Here is a 20,983-nt window from a genome sequence, read left to right as displayed (position 1 = left end):
ATTTATGAGTGAATATCGTCGAATGAATGGCACAAATTCAAGTAAGAGATATTTCCATGGAAAAATTTACGATAGTGGCATCGGATTTTTAGTTCAGTTTTATTAGAAACCTTTCGGTGTTACGTCTGCATCGGTAAAGGCCATACGGTAAAAATAAGAAATAGTTGTGGTCTAGTAAACTAAACACAGGTTTAGTATCTACTTTTAGAATACAATGTAGCTGTCATGTATATGCCAGAAATACATCCCATGAATTTTAGATCACTTACAATATTCTTAAAATGCAATGGATGCGAAAGGTATTTTGTTACAAACCATATATTATTTTATGCTATATAAGACTTCTCATATTATTTTTGATCTTGCTCCTTCCGCATAAATAAATATCTAAGTGTTTTATTATGTTCTACTCAATCTATTAGAAATTTTTCTGAAAAGCGGTTTAATTTGCTCTTGTTTGTAATGGTATTCTTTTAATTTGTTGCAAATTATATAATTTTATATATAATATGACTTGACTAACCGACAGAGCTCGTGTTTGAACTAGGCCAGGAAATATTGTCAGTTAATTTTTGGAAAATTCGCAATCATTAAAAATTTCACCTTCAATATGGGAACTCTGATATTGGTGATTGATAAAGATCAGGATTTTGAAACAGAATAGAAACAAGCGATTAGTAGATGATTTGTTAGACAGTAATGGAAAGGGAACATATTTGAAAATCTTTAAAAAACCTTCTTCTAGATAAACTTCTTTAGACATAAATAAAGTTAACAGTAAGAAACCTACATATGTTGGAATTTAACGACGTACAAATAAGCATTGCCTAGATTATATTGCCTCAATATTTAAATGTATATGTTTCGTTAATTACACTTTTAATGTTATAAAGTTTAATGTTATTTGGAAACAGGAGGAAATCCATATTTCATCACGAAATTGGAACATGGCAAACTGATAGAGGAAGGAGAGAGGAAGTGTACAGGAGGAACTATAGAGGAAGGTTATCATCGCAAGAAATACATATTTGTATTATAAAATGTTGTTTGAAATTGTTGTTATAAAATGTTGTTGCTGCAATTGAAATCAATGCGAACCAACCAAATGAAAAAAGCACATTGAATATCTTTAGTTCGCTCAAATCTCAAATAAATCAGAAAAATTAACATACGTTTTAATTGGGATAATGGAGAATATTGGTGGATAGATATGTCACAGAGAAAAAATAATTGAGGGATGATGAACTAGATAATTTTTCAACAACCTCAACCGCTAAATATTTTATTGTTTTTTTATATTTTATTGACAAATATTATGATGAACTGCAACTGGAATGCTATTAAAACCACAAATTTTGGGTTATATGATATATGCAAGCTTTATATTCTAAAACAATACCTTGGTCTTAACATGATCTGGTAATAAAGGGAATATGGTTTGACGTATGTAAAATATTATTTATATAGTAATATATTTCTCGTTTTGGAAATGTTATAATTGTCATTGAAACAACAGATTTGTGTTATTGTCATTAGACACATTAGATAACAGATGTAATTGAAAAATCCTAGTAAATTATTTATCTTCTGGGTATGTGAAATACCACAAATGGAAAATAACACGATGGCTATATTTGCTGATGACACTGCGATTGTTGCTGTCGGAGACAATAGCGAAGTCGCACGAAAATTACAACAGCCAAGTGACAATGTAAATAATTGGACCCAAACCTGTAAACTAAAAATTAACGAAAGTAAATCTGTGAATGTGCAGTTCACGTATAATCAGACCGCACAGGCCCCAATAAAAATATGTAATACTAGCATTCCATGTAGCAACAACGCTAAATACCTCGAAATGAATCTTGATGCAAAGCTTATCATACTATCATGTATGTAAGGAATAAACTGGATTACAATTATAGGAAACTGTACTCGTTAATTAGAAGAAAATCACAATTATCACCACACAATATATTACCATTATACAAGTAAACATTTAAATCTCTATGGACATAAGTAATTCAATTATGGGGAAGTTCCGCGAAAAGTAATAGAAATACAATATAAGTTTTCTATATTAAAGTCTTGAGAAGCAACGCAGGTTAAACCATACTACAGGACTAATTATTTACACCGAGACATCGAACAGAATAGTAAGATATGAAGAGGGACTCCATTTTCATGTCAATATCAAAGTAATATAACTGTTGGATACCACTGGGACAGGATACAGGCTCAAAAGTATCAAACTATTTAATGTTATGTTTAATGTCAAACTATTTAATGTAATTTTGTGAGGTGCATTTAATACAAAAACAACCATGTCAATACATAAAAATTATTAGAGATTAAGATAGGTCCGATGCGTCCTCCTAAATATATATCCAGATGTATTATATATATTGTATTGTATTTAATAAATAGTAGATTAGTTAGCAACGAATAGTAATAATGTAATTAATACATTAAAAATATATTATTGTCATAGAGGAGATATATCGCAAAATCGTGAACAATGTCATTCAAGATAACAATTAGTTTATTCAAAAGTGTATTGCAAACCATAATAAAATATCTAAATAATGCATTGGTTTCACTATTATACAAAAAGAACGCAGAAAAACTTATATAGGATGGAGCCAATCTATTTTACAGAAGAGTAAGAATAGCGTGTGTTGAAATGCTGGACAGTTTTGCTGTGCGATCACTAACAAAATAAAATAAAACTTATCACCTACTGGGGAAATGTATTAGCATTAACGATGACTATTGACAGCTATAAATTTTATCTATATTATATTATATTAAATATATCTAGACTACTATCTAAAATATCATATATTTATCAACATTTCTGTGCTCATCAGCGCGCATTTGACCTTTGTAGTTAGACAGTTATATTTCTATAAATTTGGAACCAGTATTAGTTTAGGAAACGTGATATCAAACTAACTTCCTAAATTAAAATTTTCTATTTTACTAAATAGATAGAATATGCTATATCATCAAAGCCTATGGAATTCGAGAATTATTATATTAACTTCTTGTTGTTTTTTTTTTGTTACTTTACTGTAACATATATTTAATGATCCATCTACTAATTGTAACTCTACATAAAAGCATTACGAAAAAGGTGTCATTAGATACGGCCCAGGCATAAAAGAAATTACCAGACAATTTAATAAACAGAAACGTAAAACGTACTTTTCGCTAATTTGGCTTGTCACAAACTTTTCCCCTTAATTTCGACCTAGTTATGTCAAGTTCCTCTTATTATATACACATGTCATTGCGTGAACGGTTAATTGATTTTATAAAATGTTATTAATATTTCATTTTCTTTCATTTGTTGTTATTCTATTTTACTTTTAAACGAGATTCAATTTGAAGCTGTTCTGAAACTTAAAGTAACTCGAATTAATTTTAAAAAAAAGTATTACTCTATGAATAACCAAATCATCACTCAATTAGTCCTCGTCAATTAATCACTGGAGAAGCTTCCCATATCACGAAAACAATAGCAAATAAACAATCGAAATTGTCCAAACAACAAGGCACAGGATGTATAAAGCCTTTTACAAAGCAAAAGAGAAACAAATAATATAAGAAGCATAGCAGTAACTTCAATAAATGAAATAGTAGACATTTGAGTAGACATTTTTAACTCAATATTTTAATTTAACTAGAAATACAAATTATTATGATAATATGAAAAGAAAAATGTTCTATATATATATTACGCTTTTTTGTACGTCGGTTTTCGTCGAGATCAAAGATGAAATAAGGGATATTTTTACCAATGTTTCTCATTTTCTTTTAAACATATTATGTTATATCCATAAAAGTTGGACGGAATGTTTTGAGGGCATCTAACTTTCTTTCATTCAATATATCTTCCTTTCCCCTTTCTGCGATTGTCTCTGACGTTTCGATACTTGCTAAGTTTTTTGTCGTTTATACAAAACGTTATAAATTCTAATAAAACTAGCAGAAATATGAAATTACAGTAGATCACAATCATTCGACGTATGATTATCAGTAATCATTAACTACCTAAATGACTTTAAACCACCTATCTCACTAATTGGTTAATCTCGATTAATACCATGCATAACATATACGAGAATTGTTATTTATCTTAAAAATATACATTTTCATAAAACTAAGAAACTCCTAACACATAATAATAACGGTAGCAAGTGGAATATAATCACTTATTATATAGATACTTATAATTAATTAACGAAAATGTATAGGGTATAATCTGTTTTAGCAGTCAGAGCTGTAGTCAAATACAAATTCCATAGGACATATTATAATATTTAAACATTTTTATTAATTGTATATTATACAAGAAATTTAAGTTACTTTTAATATCTTCTTAATAACATGTTTGGTACAATAAGCTTATTGATTTTACCGAACAAGAGATAATTAAAATTGGAAGCTGTTTATTATTATTTCACTTAAAGCAACGTATTTATTATAGTAGTTAGTACTAGTCGCTTCATTACAGCGGTGCAAAATAACATGAGCTATACTCTGTGAAATACAGGGAGTTTAGCAGCGTACCTAATATATTAAGATAGCTTGAATTCAATAAAACACCTTGTAACGCTACTTATCTTTAAAGAAAATACTATTAGACTGACAACCCTAAATATGTGTATAACTGTACATGTGTTTATTTTGTAAATAAATCATTTCCCAACTTAAATTATGTCTGTTGTTAATACGAAAAATATTATCCTTCCCATTTTATTTCAGTTAAAAAGAGGTACAATGCTGTCTGGCACATTCGAGCGCGTAACCGAATCAGCCACAAGCCAAAGTCGCCTGATTGTCAAAAGTCTGCAACATTATCCAAATTATTAGTACTGTCAATTACAGGTTATAAATCGGCAGGCGTTGTTTTGTACTTATTTTTATAAACTTCAAATTGTAACTTATTATTAGAATGGAGAACCCCTTTTACCAGTAAAATATGTTAGAGAGACAAGTATCGAGATTGTGAGATGATTCGGTTTAAATTGCTGCGGTTTTTTGGAAATATTTTTAGCGTGTTTCAGTTACACTGAATAATAATGTGGGCACTGTGACTAAAATCTCCGGAAAAAATGAAAAATAGTATAATCTTGAAATCACCGAAAAGAAACCGTCGTCAAACGAGATCAGCTTGATCATATTTCTGAAATGTGTAGAAACAGCGAGTAGTTTTTTCAATATTATACTAAAGTAATTAATTTATTTCAGGAAAAGGAAACTGTTTGTCTGGAAAGTATCTATAGAAAACTTAGAGATATGTAACTCTTGGATGGATTTAGAACATCTCTTCATACACTTTTTGGAAACAGGATTTAAATCATATCATATCATGAAGGACGAGTTGTTATATTAATTTGTGTATTTACATGAGACATGAATACTAACTATATTGTAGATAATTCAAATTCATTAGGGAGTATACAATGATTGAAAGTAGTTTTATTAAGAAAAATGTAGACAGTTATTAACAGAAGAAACTAAGAAGAAATAAAGTGGTATCAAAATGACTTGACAAGGAAACACTGCAACCAAGGAAACAAGATCTAAACGTAAAAGGTAAATATGGTCTCTAATGAAAGTAAAATACATTACTTTGATATACAATTATTATTAATTACGTGGGTTAGGTCTTCAGGACAAACCACTATATAAAAAGGCGCCTAGAACTTTACCTCATAGTTGGTATGGAAAAGAGTTCAATGTAAGGTTGTGTTCTATTAAACCCTAACCTATAAACTATTGTAATTGTATAATTAAATGTAGTTTAATCTAAATCTGATTATCTAAATGTGTTCAAAAAAAGACAAAATTACAAAGTGAACTTACCAAAACCTATTATCGTCAAATCCGCCACTCCAGCAACTTAAACATACATATTGTTGATAATTTATTATATACGATTGTTCAAGATTTAGTACGCTATATAAAGCTACAATTAATTATAGTTATAAATCAGAAGTTCTTCAGCTATACGCTTCCATAAAGTTGTTTTCACGCGACAGATAAAGAACATCTCCACTGTCGAGTGGTGGTTATTTTTTGCAACAGATTACTTTTTTGTTTACACATACTATGTCAACGTCAGAGGAGATCCTGCTCCAAAATTATACCCAGAAAATGATGTTCATGAATCATATTCTTTCGTTTTAAGTTTGGGCCTGGTTTTATACTTATTACTTATTACTTATATATACTTATACTTATTACTTATACTTATTTTTCAACGCTTCAATTTTTCTATATAGTGTTTTGAAATAGATAAAACCCATGTCGAAATATATCGATAATATTTTTGCCATTTTGTAATTGTTTTCAGTTTCTTTCCAAATATTTTATCAGTATACAGTTCAAGTACATCAGTTGTAGTCGACAACTATCCTCAATTGTAATTTTAAAAAAGGGTAGTTTTTTAAAATATATAAAATCTTCCTATCACACCAAACGCATAGATTACATTGTCAACTGATAATGATTATTCTGCAAACTTAACTCATAATACCCTATGCTTGAAATTATCGTAATAAATTTTGCTTTTGATATAGCACTCTTGTCTTTTACACAATCACAAACATGAATTTACCGTCCTCTCGCTTTGACCACTGCCCTAATCAAGCCGGCTCCTCCATTGTAGAAGCAACAGGACAACGTCACATTACTGATCACATGTAGGCTGTTAGGGAGATTGCTTATCTAACAGTTTTAATATTTATGTTTGAAAACAATGAAGTAAAACTCAATGCAATAATAATTTCTTTTGTGAAAAATTCAACATATTTGTTAGAATTTAAAGTTTAGAACTGATTTTAATAATTGCTATTTAATAAATTATTAAATATAACAATGAAAAATTTTAGGACGTATTTATTAAAGAAAAAAAGGCCAGAAAGAAATAAAGTATGTATTTCAATAGCTCAACTGATCGAATATAATATATTTTTAATAATGAACAGTGGAAATGTTAACTGTAACTGTTAATGCAAACACAGTAGAGTTTTATATATAACTTTCCTGCATAAAATGAACTCCACGATTATAGTTGTAGTAGTCTATGTTGTAGTAGTAGAATATGTTGAATCTGACAGAAAGTAAAGATAAGGAGCCACTGTAAAATGATGGAATGCTTTTAAACTAAAAGTAATTTTAGAAAACTAATTAATGTTTCATAGGAATTGAATTTGTCGTAACAGTATTGCCAATTGCAAATTAGTTATTTGTGCATTCATGCTTATTTATAATTAAATATACATCTATATGTAGTATATAATATATCTATATTTATAAATAATCTTGCAACATTAGTCAGGTATTTGTTACTTAGCTTTATCATTTATTTCATGATCAGTGTAAGTTTATTTCGACAAAATTAGCCAAAACTAACATGATTTAATACAACAAATAATTAATATGCAAAAAATACCTCATATTTTCTAATTTTGTTATATATTGGAAATAATAGTAAGATCCTGTTAATGTGACAAACTTTTTTACACACTTTTCATCAAATTAATATGCAAAGTGCCAACAAAACAAAAGTAGTAATTTGTTTTGGAATAGTAGTTGACTCAAAAGTTGAATGTTTGATGCGATTGGAGAGACTTTGTTCATCACGAGATACTGGCCTGGTCCAACCATTAGTTTGACTATCTACTATCTAATGCGATTGTAGCAGGCTATTAATGAATGAAGCAACGCTAATCAACAGGATCTTATACCATATATTTAGTGTATATGTAAAAAAATTGACAAATTGGCTGGTAAGTGTTAATACACCAACAGTATGGCCCAGATACTGCCCCAACCGACTTGCTTTTTTTCGCCTTTGTACTTTATTAATGGTGTAAATCTAGTTTCAAAATGGTACTGCGAGACATAGATTCAGACTCCGAAGGCAAAGGCTGAGAGTAGAAATTCCAGAAGTTTTATAGTGGCGGAAAAAATGCTTTACTAGGAAAATAGTGAAAGGCCATCGATCAAAATGGTACATCTATCTATTAGTTTCTGAATTTCATATGAATAAATTCACTTTCGGAAATTCCTAAAAATGCTTTCTTAGACAATACTCAAAGTTATTATTGTGCAAGTTTGAAATATTTATATAAAACCATAATTGCAAGCTCAATGATATCGCAGCTCTTCAAAAACTAATTGGTTTCTCGAAATTGATTGTAACATGGTGCTATAGACTAGGACTGAAATGACGCTCTTTGGTCAATTCCCAATAAAACATATGGCCCATAATCGAGATTCGTATCTTGAAGTCACTTTTAGGGGTGTTGGCCACCGAAAAAATATCGATATTTCGATAGATCGATATTTAAAAAAATATCGATATTGCTTGTGATATTTACATGATCTATTCTAAAAAAATATCTAAAAATATCGACTAAAAAAATATCGATATCGATTTTTTCTGCATCCCTAGTCACTTTAAAAATTAGACCAGATAAATAAGTACTGTAATACAGTAAAATATTCAATTTAAATTATTTTTAAAATGAAAACATTTATGAGAATTACACGTTCGCACATAGTACTTTGTTGTTTCATTCTGCTTTCAAATGTGAGCAACAAGTGTAAAGGGGCTGCGTTTAAGTATCTCTGTAGCGAATGCTTGTAAATCTTCATGTAGCGTCTCTAAAAGTCATTTATTAAGATTATCGCAAAGTCGTCGACGACATTTCCACCCATTTCCTCCATCATTACGCCCCTAGAGTATCCTACAACTACTATTAAATGGTTGCAAGAAACTTTTGTTTTATCCTTGAACAATGTTTTCAAGGAAAGCTTACATTACGAGAAGCGAATGCGCTATATTATAAATGTTTCTATATATTTTAATTAGTACATACGAGAGTTGCCCTTTTCAATATCCTATTTACTCTTATTGTAATATTCATTCACCGTTTCTGTGTTTATGCTGTTGAATTAATTGTAAAAAATACTATTCATCAGTGAAAAAACTTCTCCAGTCAGCTTTATAGCATAGTGGTTAAAGTGACAGTACGGTCCTTCTACTGATGCTGTAATCGCGGGTTCGACTATCGCAGGGCATGGAGGTAATTTATGTGTGTGACTGTAATTGTAAATTTCTCTAGGCAACAGTGGGTAACTTGAGAAGTCAAATAGGTGACTAAGTTAAGTCCCAATAAACTCATGTTGGCAAAAAGAAGACTTCAGAACATAACTAAAAAATTTCTATAAAACATGAATTTATGTAAAGTATGTTGTATGTAAAAAATTCTTATATTCTTATTTCTTATTTTTGTAGAACTATAACATTTAACGATTGTTCAAGGTGTATAACGGCAGCTTATATTCAATGAACAAAAACAAAAAGTTGGATTCCTGGAGTTAAATGAATGATCACATCTTGAGCCCTTATCGAGCCTTGAGCGTCTAAAATTCTTTTTTACGTCTAAAATGTGAATCAATATCAAAAGCAAGGCAAAAATATAGCGTATAGTTTTACGAGTTGAAGATAGCTAACAAGAATACGCTTCAACGGATGAAAATCATTTGAGAGGATTTTAAAACTAATATAAAGTATTTCTCCACACGGCATATTCAACCATTGTCTTGTTTGAGTTTCAAAAAAGTTGTTTTTAGATTGTTAAAGTAGTAACACATAATTCGCAGTATTAACATAATATTTTGGACCAATCCGATGAGACAATTCGAGAAACATACTTTGTTTGGTTCCTTTATATGAAGACTCCGCAGACTACTATTCAATTAAAAAAACATTATTAATTTAAAAATTTAGCTATACACAGATTTTATTTTATGGTGTACTGGCTACCAATCGGTATTCGAGACATATAAATAAACATAAGTAATTACAAATTATATCAGGTAATTTCCGGATAGTGAAGATGGGACTAAATAGCAGGAGTTGATTTTAAAACATATATTTTGTTAATAACTAATTTTTTATATATTTGATAATTCATGCAATACATAAATTATAGTTACATTTACAACTGTCCATCCAAAAGCATCCACTATAATACATATATCAAACAATAGGTCAAAAACACTGAAAGATAAACTGTCAACAATAATAAAAAAAAGTTGGCGTTCAAATGATCCGACAGGCTCTACTTTCCTGGGTATAAAAATATGGCTATCCAAAAATGGATAAAGAAATTCCTTTTTTTATCCTGAGTAAAGTGTCTCTCTCTCTCTCTCTGTATATATATATATATATATATATATATATATATATATATATATATATATATATATATATATATATATATATATATATATAATATTTATAATAGAATCGTATATCCGTCTTTTACATATATTCGACCAAGTTTCGAATGAAACTTTTCCAATTTGCCAAAATTCGGACCAAGGAGAAGTTTCAAGAAAGGCGAAGAAAGTTCATAAAAGGGAGAGCAATTAATTTCTGAGTAGCAGTTTTTCCTTGTCATATTTCAACAAATAAATAGTCAAAGTTTGATCGGAATAGAATGCATTTTTTTTCGAATTGCTTTAATTGAAAAAAAAACATGATATCTACATTGATATATTTGTTCTCATTTAAAAAATATGCCAATTAGGAACATCGATATTCCTGCCTATCCTAAGGGAAATATTTTAGCAATATAGAAACCGATTGAGAGAAGATGTTATCTAGAAGGTCAAAATTGAAGAAGCTAACAAAGAATCAATGATATTTCTATAAATTCTTACTCAGGCCGCCTTATTCAAATAATTCTGCCGATTCAACGATTTTATATGTACAAAAATGTCCTTTGAAAGCGAACACAATTATAAAATAATACATCATTTGAATATTTCACAAGACCCTTGTTGAAAATTGGAAATATGAAATTATTAGAGTAAAATATTATAAATTATTATAGACCCACAAAATCTCCTAAATATCTCATAGGACTACAAAAGTCACCGTTGGCTCAGTGAAGTGCAAACTTAGCAGATAAAACAGTGATATATATGCTATTAATTACAATATTCATAATATAACACTAAACGAGACAATTTTTAAGATCATCAATACTGCAATGAATCAAAACAAAGTTGTAAAAATTGGCGAAGCTATAATTTTAAAAGAAAAATATAAGGGTTTACCAACTTTAACAACAAATATAATGCATACCAACTATTCGAGTTTAAATTCTTGCAGTTTATGGTGCGGTTTGTATTTGCAATGGGAATCAACAAGGCACTGGACATGCATATATGTTTGATCTGACATTGGTGTGCACACCTGGCGGAAAAAAGAAATATATTGTATATCCAAGCCCTTTAACAAATATATTATACAATCTTTTTTATATTTTACATAGAATAGCAACGCATGTTGGATACAACTAATACTCGTATTTCATAAATATTGTACTCCGATATATGAAATGACATGAGAAAATATATATTTCATAGGCTAATATCGTACGTCTCAAAATTTTTCAATAATTTCATATGAATTGAAGTTTGAATTAATTATATGAAAATTATATTATAAACAAAACGAAGAATTTATGGCAGAAAACAAAGTACAGGCAGTTTTGAAAACAAAGTACTATTGGGATAAAAACCAACTCAATTTGTAAGCAAAATTGTTCTTTGAAAAATGTTAGAAAATAGCGCTGGACCGTCTCCTTTTTATCAATTATGATTTATCTGGACTGGATCTACACCATGGGTTCCGAACCACGGTTCTCGGTATTAAGTCTACCGACTGGCCAATGGAGATTACCCTAAAACACATCTGGTCTTACCCATACTGGTTACTGGCGTGAATAGGATCATTTTTCCTATCGGTTTTTGCACTCTGGCCTTTTAGACCACCACAATTATAAACAGTCATAGACATACATTTACGACCATGCCCCAGAAGGATTTGAACCCGCGACTATCGCATCAGTGGGATGACCGTCCTGTTGCCCTGAAAATTGCTCCAACCACGCCACCAATCTTAAATTTGTTATTTTTTTAGTTAGACTCGATACAGATAGTGTGATGTGTAAATTATTGTTTAAACCTGGTATAAAACACGATTGAATAAACCATCAGAATATGTCTTTTCATTCAATAAAAAATATAATTCAGTAATCGCTCGTTATCCGCGGGGGTTACGTTTCGATAAGTTGGCAACGGTTGGTAGAACCGCGTTTTACGAGGATCCATACATGTACGGGTTTAGAGGAGAAAAACAAGTAATTTTGTTAGATTTATAACTGAATTTATTTGTCTATTAATTGATGGAAAAAAATCTATGTGTATATGTACATAAATATAAAATTTATTTTTACTTATAGTTTAGTTGCTGAGAAAAACATAAAGTAACAAAAAACACCTATAATACGCAAGTTACAAAGTAATATGACTAGACAAATGTAACTTAAAATGACTTAGAATATACAAATGTAACAAAACAAAGTTTATTAAAAAAAAATAATTGTTGGCTGTTTCATTATTTTCTAAACGACTGTGCTTCTTGTACGGTTGTAGTAAACCCTCCAAACCATTATTAAACTTCATACTTCGTTCGAGTGAAGAATTCAGCTCAAAAACCAAATCCTGCAGTTAGTGAGCAGATGACAAAATCCTATTTATTTTGTTTGAAATTAAAAACGTAGTTGATCTAGAATGAGGTGTATCATCTTGATCATTGGATTCATTATTTGTATTGCTTTCCAAAATTTCAACGACTTCCTCTTCTAAGAGTTCATTATCATTAGCGGCTAAAATTTCAACAACTGTTCACTGAAGATCTTCAAAACCTTCATGTATTTGATGCATAACTCGTAAAAGGTTACTGCCTCCGGCTTTTTTGTCCGGCAATGGTGAGATATCGATAACAACTTCCACCACTAGGTTTTTCCAGCATGCATTTATAATTGATGGTCTTAAGTCAGCATTAAACAATAAAGCCAACTGTTTCCAACTTCCGCTAAAAGTCAACGAAATATCTTCATCCAGGCATTGTAAGATACGACTAAAAGTGCGCCTTAGATAATATCAAATATTCACAAATCTATATTAAATATATTTATAATAAAATTTATTATAAAACAAATAAAATAATATAAAGTTTTATCAAGGAGTATATAACAAAGGTAATATTTCTTATATAAAACAATATTGGTAACTTCTAGCGCAGTACGTCAAATCTACTTTCAGCTGAGGGCTATTTATTAGATTTATAACAAACAAAGTGCGTTTCAAGCTTGTGACTGGAAAAGCCTGAAATTGCATTAAACGGTAGGATAATCACCCTCAGACGGTCTACTAAATTGTAACGTACAATTGGCTAGAGTTTGTTGTTCGACTCGGATTCAGAAAACTTTATATGATTTACAAGTTTACTTATTTACCAGACTGTCTAGACCAATAGTTAATATAAGTAGATGTATCGAATTAGTAATAATAAAGCTAATGAGGACAAGACTATACTAAACACTAAAAATAAGTTATGACTTATTATAACAAAAAGTTAAAATGAATATTAATAAAGACAAATAACGTAGAGCTACAAGGATATTAACATCATTAACCGTTATTTTTAGGTTTGTTAGAAGAAAATACCATTAGTGTCAAGTGAACTTTCATTGTTTGTAAATTTTACAAACAGGCGGTTTGAATATGTGTTTAGAAGTAAAGAAATAAAATAGATGAAGTCGATACCGTGTTCGAATAGTTATATTAAATTAGGTTTCTTTTGTTCGTTTTAATTTTGTGTTTATGATATACAATTACATTATTATTTTTGTATTGTTTGAGGGCTCGATACCGACTTCAAACTGAGCTTTCTTTAGTTGTTACAATAATTATTACGTACATATTTTATTTTACGTACGTTTTTTTGTGTTAAAAGTCTAAGTTTGATAATTTTTTACATTTAGTGAGTTCCTTATTTATTTTTTGAAGTGGATCCAATTTTTTTGTTAAAAATATTTTATTTTTCTCTTTTTAGTGTTAGATATTTACTCAATAAATTACGCAGTAAATAAATTTATAAATAAGCAATTCTTTTGCTATTATGGGCCCTCTTTTCCAACTCCAGCTATGATGAATTTGCAAAAAAGCTAATGTTTATGGATGCTTCAGGTTAGCAATAGATCATAACTACACATCAGTGACTTATTACATAAGTGACACATACCGTAACTTAAGAATTATGGGTAAGATATGAAGGTACGAAGAAATAATAAAATAGAGGAGAATAAAATAGATAACGGAGCGAAAATCCTTTACATTATCTTTCAAACCATTTTTTAAAAACACTTGAATGACTCAAAATTAAAAAGGTCTAAAATATCGAACTACCAGATGGAATTAAAAGTACCATAGGTATTCGGAACGATTTATGATTTCCTTAAATGGTACATATCTTTGTGTTTTAAGAAAAAAAAATATCTAGAAAATATAAACTGATAAAACTCTTACATGCTTTTACATCACTTAATAAGCCATTATAAGACTAAATCTGTCTACTAAGATTTTTTGGAAGTTCGACTGAATTCATATTTCTTACAAGAGTTTTAGATCCGTTTTAACGTTTCCGTCGTCTACTTAGTTTACGATTGTTTGAATACAAGTATGTAGCAGAAAAACCATGATACATATCAATGTATGAAATTGTTTTAGTTTTATTTGAACAACACTAAACACCTTAAAACGTTGACGTATTGCTTTTTGCATATGACCCGCACTTTTCTATAATTCTTTGGTAATAGCAATGAATTTGGACAACCAGAACACTACTATCGGTATTATCAATATATTACCACATTCGAGTGCTGTATAACGCTTATCCATCTACTTTTTTTGTATTTTTACTCCTAGTCGTTCTTCATTATTGACATCAAAATCACCACTTTTAAATTGTGCAAACCAAAACCGGCAATTATGATATGAGGTAACAACATCACTATAATTTCCTGTGTTTGATGGGCTTGGCAGCTTGGCGCGGCAGATTGTCCAAGAAAAAAAGTAATGAATATCAAAAGTACAATTTTAAACATTCCATTATCAGCATTTAATATATATATCTGCATGGTATAATAGCAGGATGGCTTATAGCAGTAACTATGAGTGTTGCCAATCGCAGTGGAAACATGTATCTAATGAAACCGCGTTGTTAAGTTTATCAAAAGTAGTGTGGTCTATATGTCAGACTGGATATTTTGAACACAGGATGGCTTATTATATATTATAATATCATTTAATTCGGATAACGATGAAAACATTTTGATGGATTTGCAAAAAATGACGTAAATTATATATTTCCGTAAACATATTTAGGTCGATTTATGTAATTGTATTCTATATTGATATTTAAACAACTCATTTTTCTCACTTCCCGAGTTTTAAATTAGATGCCAACAAAACAATATCTGTGGGAAGCTTTACTTTACAGTTTTATTCAATGAAAAGGGCTGCTGAAAGCCATCGAATGGCAAATTTCCGGCAAACATACTCCAATAATTGAAAATACGGTGCATTTGACAAAGAAAACCCTGGTTAATGGAAAAAATTTGATGATGACGAATTGGATGCTCAAAAGGAATAAAGACATCCTGACAGATCCATATCGACTGTAATTGATACGTTTTAGAAGAGTATTGAAAGAAACATATATGGGGCTATCCATGAAAAAAATTACATAAGATTATTCATTAAAAATGTGTCGATATTAAAATTGAATATACCTCATAACTTATAGTTTAAATAAGAAATCAATAGAGAAGTCCCCTGCCTATCATAGTAAAACACATTTTTTTGGCAAAATTAGTTTTTTTTATTCAACATAATTCCCTCGAAGGGTGATAAACTGATCATACCGACCATAAAACTTTTCGATACCTATTTTGTAGTAGGATTTGTCCTTTGCTCCAAAATCGCGAAGCGAGCATTCTTTTGGGATCTGAGAACAGGAAATAGTCGCTGGTGGTCAGATCCGGAGAATACGGTAAGTGAGGAAGCAATTCGAAGCCCAATTCGTGGATTTTTGCCATCGTTTTCACTGACAGGTGACACAGTGCATTATCTTGGCGAAGCAGCACTTTGTTTTTCTCCAAAATTCGGTCGTTTTTCGGCAATGTCGTCTTTCAAACGGTCGAATTACACTATGTAATAGTCGCTGTTAATGATCCTCCCTCTTTCAAGGTAGTCAATGGAAATTATTCAATGCGCTTCTCAAAATAAAGATGTTATAATCTTGTCAGCCGACGGTTGCGTTTTTCCACGCTTTGGATTATCAATTTACGGTCATTCAAAATCATTTTGTGGATTTTTGAAATATTTTCATCGGTAACAACCTCTTTTCGGCGTCCACAGCGTTTACCGTTTGCGGTGCTCTTTTCACCACGTCTAAACTTGGCATACTAATCCTTGCATTTTCCTGTGGCAGTGTCTGGAAACTCGGCAACATGCCAAGTGTTTGCTTCAACTGTATTTTTCCCTTCAAAAAGCAGTATTTTAACAACACGCGAAATTCCCTTTAATCCATTTTTTCCCAACAACAAAAGTTGCTTCACTCAAAATCTATAATTCACAAACTAATTATCCGGCAACTATTAAATTTATACACGCATCTTTTGAGGGTTGGGCCTAACTAAAAAACATATGGAGTTAATTTTATTTTACATTTAACCTGTTATAACTGATATCATGGAATCATCGTGCAAATGTCACGCTCACAGTGGCCCAAATTCACAAAATATGAAGGTATTAGAGGACCTAACAGACGTTGCCCTAGACGAACAATGGCCTTTTGTTTTCATTGGAATATATATAGAGTAGATTCAAAAAAAAATTTAATTGGCATCAAGTATTTAAAACAATTAACCAATTTAATCATAGAACCCTAAATATTGAATGTTCATTGAAATTACGAATATCCTCTTCCTGAAAGGCATTTGTTACTCCAAATGATGTCATTTGGGAGCAAGAATTGAATTTACGAATGTTACACAAAATAATTTCGATTGAGACGTAGCTTCAGCTAATTGTGTTCCGAACGGTTTTGGTGGCATATTTAATAGTGGAGGTAAAACTTTTCCTGATGCGCGTTCACCTAAGTACTTAAATGTTAAGTGTTCTTCTGTAGTTTCACAACAAATAACTACAAGTAATTTATCAAGTTAAAGTTAACTGGAATGTAGACACTTCACTAATATAACTAAACACATTGGGAATTAAACCGACAATAATAATATATGCCGACTTAGTGGCGCAGTGGTAAAGGCGATGGGACGGTCCTGTTGCGATAGCCGCGGGTTTGAATACTGCTGGGGAATGGAAGTAAATATATGTTTGTGATTGTTTAAAATTTGTGAATGTTCTAGACAAAAGTGTAAAATCCCACAAGGAAAATGATCCCAGTCACGCCAGTAACCAGGCTGGGTAAGACCGGATGTCTTCTGGGATTATTTCTAAAGTTGGTCACTCGCCAGTGGGTAGGCTTAATGCTGAGGACCGTGGTTCGGAGCCCATGTTAAACTTTAGGCCCAGTCCAGATAAACCCATAGTTGGTAAAAGGAGACTTTAAAATATATGATATGATAAATATATATGTCATGTAAATTACGTCTAGTTTAGCTTGATCCGTCGAAGACTTTTAATACTATAAATAATATATCAATATATTATTATATTTTATTTATTCTACATATAGCAACCACTATTATTGCAATGGTTATCATGAAAATTTTACTCTGACAGATATAAGTTAGTTGAAATAAAAAATATATTAAAAAATTCCTGGAACCTTATCACAACCACCTACTGAAGAAGAATTATATATATGTTATAACGATTATTATTGGTAAATATAAAAGCAAGAACCACTGATTTTTTTTGTGATAAATTTTTTTCTATTTTTGTTTATAATTCTCATGAAATTTATTCACATAATCTAAAAGCATTTTAAGTTCAAATAATTTATTTAAAAGCAAAAACACAACAAAAAGTGTTATTTTCCAAGATGTAGAATTTCAAATAAAAGGACTTCTTTTGGCTTTGGAAGAATTTTCTTCTAACAAAAAACAGTTTTTGAAAGCAAGCTCTCGGACAAAAGGGTTTGTTTTTAGATTTCAGACCGGACGATTATGAACCCAATTGTAGTAGAACTTTGCCTAAACACAATACAATTCCTAATTGTAATATAAATAGGCCTTCATTAAAATCTACATCAATAACTGAATTGATAAAATACATAATATAGGTAGATTTACAGATCCATTGCCTTAACCCATAAAAAAGGAAAATACAGCTGCAAGTTCAGCACTGAAATCAGCAGTCCAAATACTACATGCTTTGAAAACTAAAAATTATAACATGATTTTCTCCGCAGATTCGTTTGAAACAGATAAATCTATACCTTGTATTTCGAGCATATAGGAAACAGATAGTACAACACCAAAATGTATATATGATAATATTGCATGAACTGTTATATATATTTTTGACTTCTTCTCTTGACCTTTTTATTTATTGCCAAAAGTATATATGAAAGAAAATACGAAAAAAATTGATGAAAATTCTCTGTCAGGACAGAATAGCGCTATTTTTGAAAATATTAATTGTGTAATACAACCTAAATAAGGCAATATAATAAGAAAAATTATAATTAGGTGCCTGTTCTGGTGGAACAAGAAATCAGAAAATTTCAAAATATAAAAATGAAAAATTTTGCATGGCTATATATAAAATGAATTGTATCTATTTATATATGAGTGCTTTTTCCTTACGAACAATACTGTACAATCAAGACTTCACTTTATTAAAACCTTCAATTTATATCTAATTTTTGAATATATTGTTTTTTAATCTTATAAATCATGGAAGTAAAATTCATTTTGTTGTTTTATAATTTTTAAGGCAATAACGAGGTATAATTAAAGAATAAATTATTAGTGGTCACATTAAATAGTGATTTTGGATATATATTCAAAATGTTCGAAGTCCTATTTTTAATTTTCCTCTATAACAAATATGCCCTATTGGCACGCTCTCAGATTTCTCAGCAAAACTTGGCTACAACTTTATACATGGGAGATCATATTCTATGCCTCTTTATTTTGTGATTAAGTATTGTGTGAAGTGTAGAGGAAAAAGCTGCTTCAGGAAAACAAAAAAAAAATCTAAATACGTAATATCGCATGATATTGATCTTTATCCCTTATGATCATACTAGTTAAGTAACAATATTTTTTAAATTTCTAACACAGAATGCTCATCGTGGCATGTATGCATAGTGCGCTATGTTGGTATAACATATCTACTACACGGCCAACATCATCTATACAGGTCTTCTGACTGAATAATATACAATAGAATAAACGTTGCTAAAACAATGTTGATAAATCCCAATAAAAAACTGTACAAAAATCTATGGTAACCAAACGGATCGCACTTCTCTTGTAATTTATACTTATATACTTATATAAATTATCACTATTTTTCTCTATTCGATAAAAAATCAAAATTAATGTTGGCAATGCATATTTAATGAAGCAAAATTCAATGAATAATTCCAATTGGTCGGGATAATCTGAAACCACTCGTAACTGTCTAATATGCAATTCATTTTGAGAGGGATTTAACATCCACAAAAACCTTTTTTTTCTGTCGGTTAATTGAATAAAGGGGCATCGAGAGAAACTCAATAAATAAAAATCACGCACCCAATTTGCTGTTTATTCACGTTTATTAATAAAAATGCTATTAACTAAACACCTAACAAATATCTTAATAAGAGACAATATAAAACTTGTAATTGTTCTATTGTTTCCTCATGTTTATTCAATCGTGAGAAATGAGAAAGTGAGAAGTGAGACATAAACATATTTAGAGATTTAAAAATATAATGAAAATTAAGTGTTATTGTGATTAAAACATGGCCAGGATTTCGTCTAAAATGTATTTAATTGTAACAAATTTAAAATCAATAATATTAAGAAGTTAATTAATATGTTCCTTTAATTTAATTTCAAATAAATTTTATAAGTAATTTATTAGTAAGGTTTCAAAATTTTCTTTTAATAGCTCTCCATACCTGACTCTTTTCTAGGTAACTTGGGTACTTCTTGACTACCTTGGGCATGTAAAGAAATTTAATTCAGCCATAATGCGTTGATTTCGGACAAATTTGCACTGCTTTGCTTATTAATATGTCTGTTAATCATCACGTATATTCAATATAATCGAAACACGTCTTATGACTGAATAATACACAATAGAGTAAATAAACTTCGCCAAAACAATATCGATCGGTCCCAATAAAAAAAATTTAAAAGAAGCTGTCGTAACCAAACGGGTCGTGCCTCTCATGTAATTTATACTTATAAACTAGCGCCATTTTTCTCTATTCGATAAAAAAATGAAAATTAATATTGGCAATGTGTATTTAATGGAGCAAAATTCAATGAATAATTCCAATCGTTCGAAATAAACTGAAACCACTCGTAACTGTCTAAAATGCAATTAATCTTGAGAGGGATTTTACATCCACAAAAACCTTTTTTTTTTCGTCGGTCAAATGAATGAAGTGGGATCCAGAGAAATCCATTGGATAAAAAATATAGCACTGTATTCAATTAAGTTTATAAAAAAACCAAACGTCTTAATAAAACACCATATAAAACATTCTAATTGCTCTATTGTTTTTCCCATGTTTGTTCAATCGTAAGAAATGAGAATTTGTGAGACATAAACATAATTCACATTTAGAAAATTCATGAAAACTAAGTGTTACTGTAAAAAGCAAATATGCTATTTATACTTTTTTAACTTTTATTTCCCCATCTTCAATGCAAATAAAATAAAGGGTATCAAAAAATATTTTAAAAAAAATGTCAGTTATTTGAAATGTAATAGTAAAAGTCTAAAATGTATTTAATTAAAGTGTATTTAATTAAAAATATAATTTTAAATTTGTATTTATGGAAAATAACAA

The 20,983-nt window shown here is 29.9% G+C and overlaps 2 protein-coding genes and 1 long non-coding RNA gene across 4 annotated transcripts in view; 1 reads left to right on the top strand and 2 right to left on the bottom strand.

Moving 5' to 3' along the window:
* Positions 1 to 20,983, bottom strand: part of LOC143206624 (trissin receptor) — a 421,579-nt gene that overhangs the window by 157,858 nt on the left and 242,738 nt on the right. The gene's annotated exons all lie outside the window — the stretch shown is intronic.
* LOC143206623 (uncharacterized) overlaps positions 1 to 20,983 on the bottom strand; it is a 419,549-nt gene that overhangs the window by 241,039 nt on the left and 157,527 nt on the right. The window lies entirely within an intron of this gene.
* LOC143192100 (uncharacterized) lies at positions 158 to 13,808 on the top strand. 2 transcript variants are annotated; one of them, XR_013004733.1, is made up of 3 exons: positions 158 to 299; positions 5,257 to 5,604; positions 13,590 to 13,808. It is a non-coding gene; the product is annotated as an uncharacterized LOC143192100 (long non-coding RNA). The 2 variants fall into 2 exon arrangements; XR_013004728.1 differs by lacking the exon at positions 13,590 to 13,808 and adding an exon at positions 9,317 to 9,713.

The sequence above is a fragment of the Rhynchophorus ferrugineus genome, unplaced genomic scaffold (assembly GCF_030347505.1).
Source record: "Rhynchophorus ferrugineus isolate W39M unplaced genomic scaffold, kcgeb_rfMv2 rfM1, whole genome shotgun sequence".
Classification (NCBI taxonomy): Eukaryota; Metazoa; Arthropoda; class Insecta; order Coleoptera; family Curculionidae; genus Rhynchophorus; species Rhynchophorus ferrugineus.
Note: the sequence above shows the minus strand (reverse complement) of the source record. Positions and strands in the feature narration are given on the sequence as shown.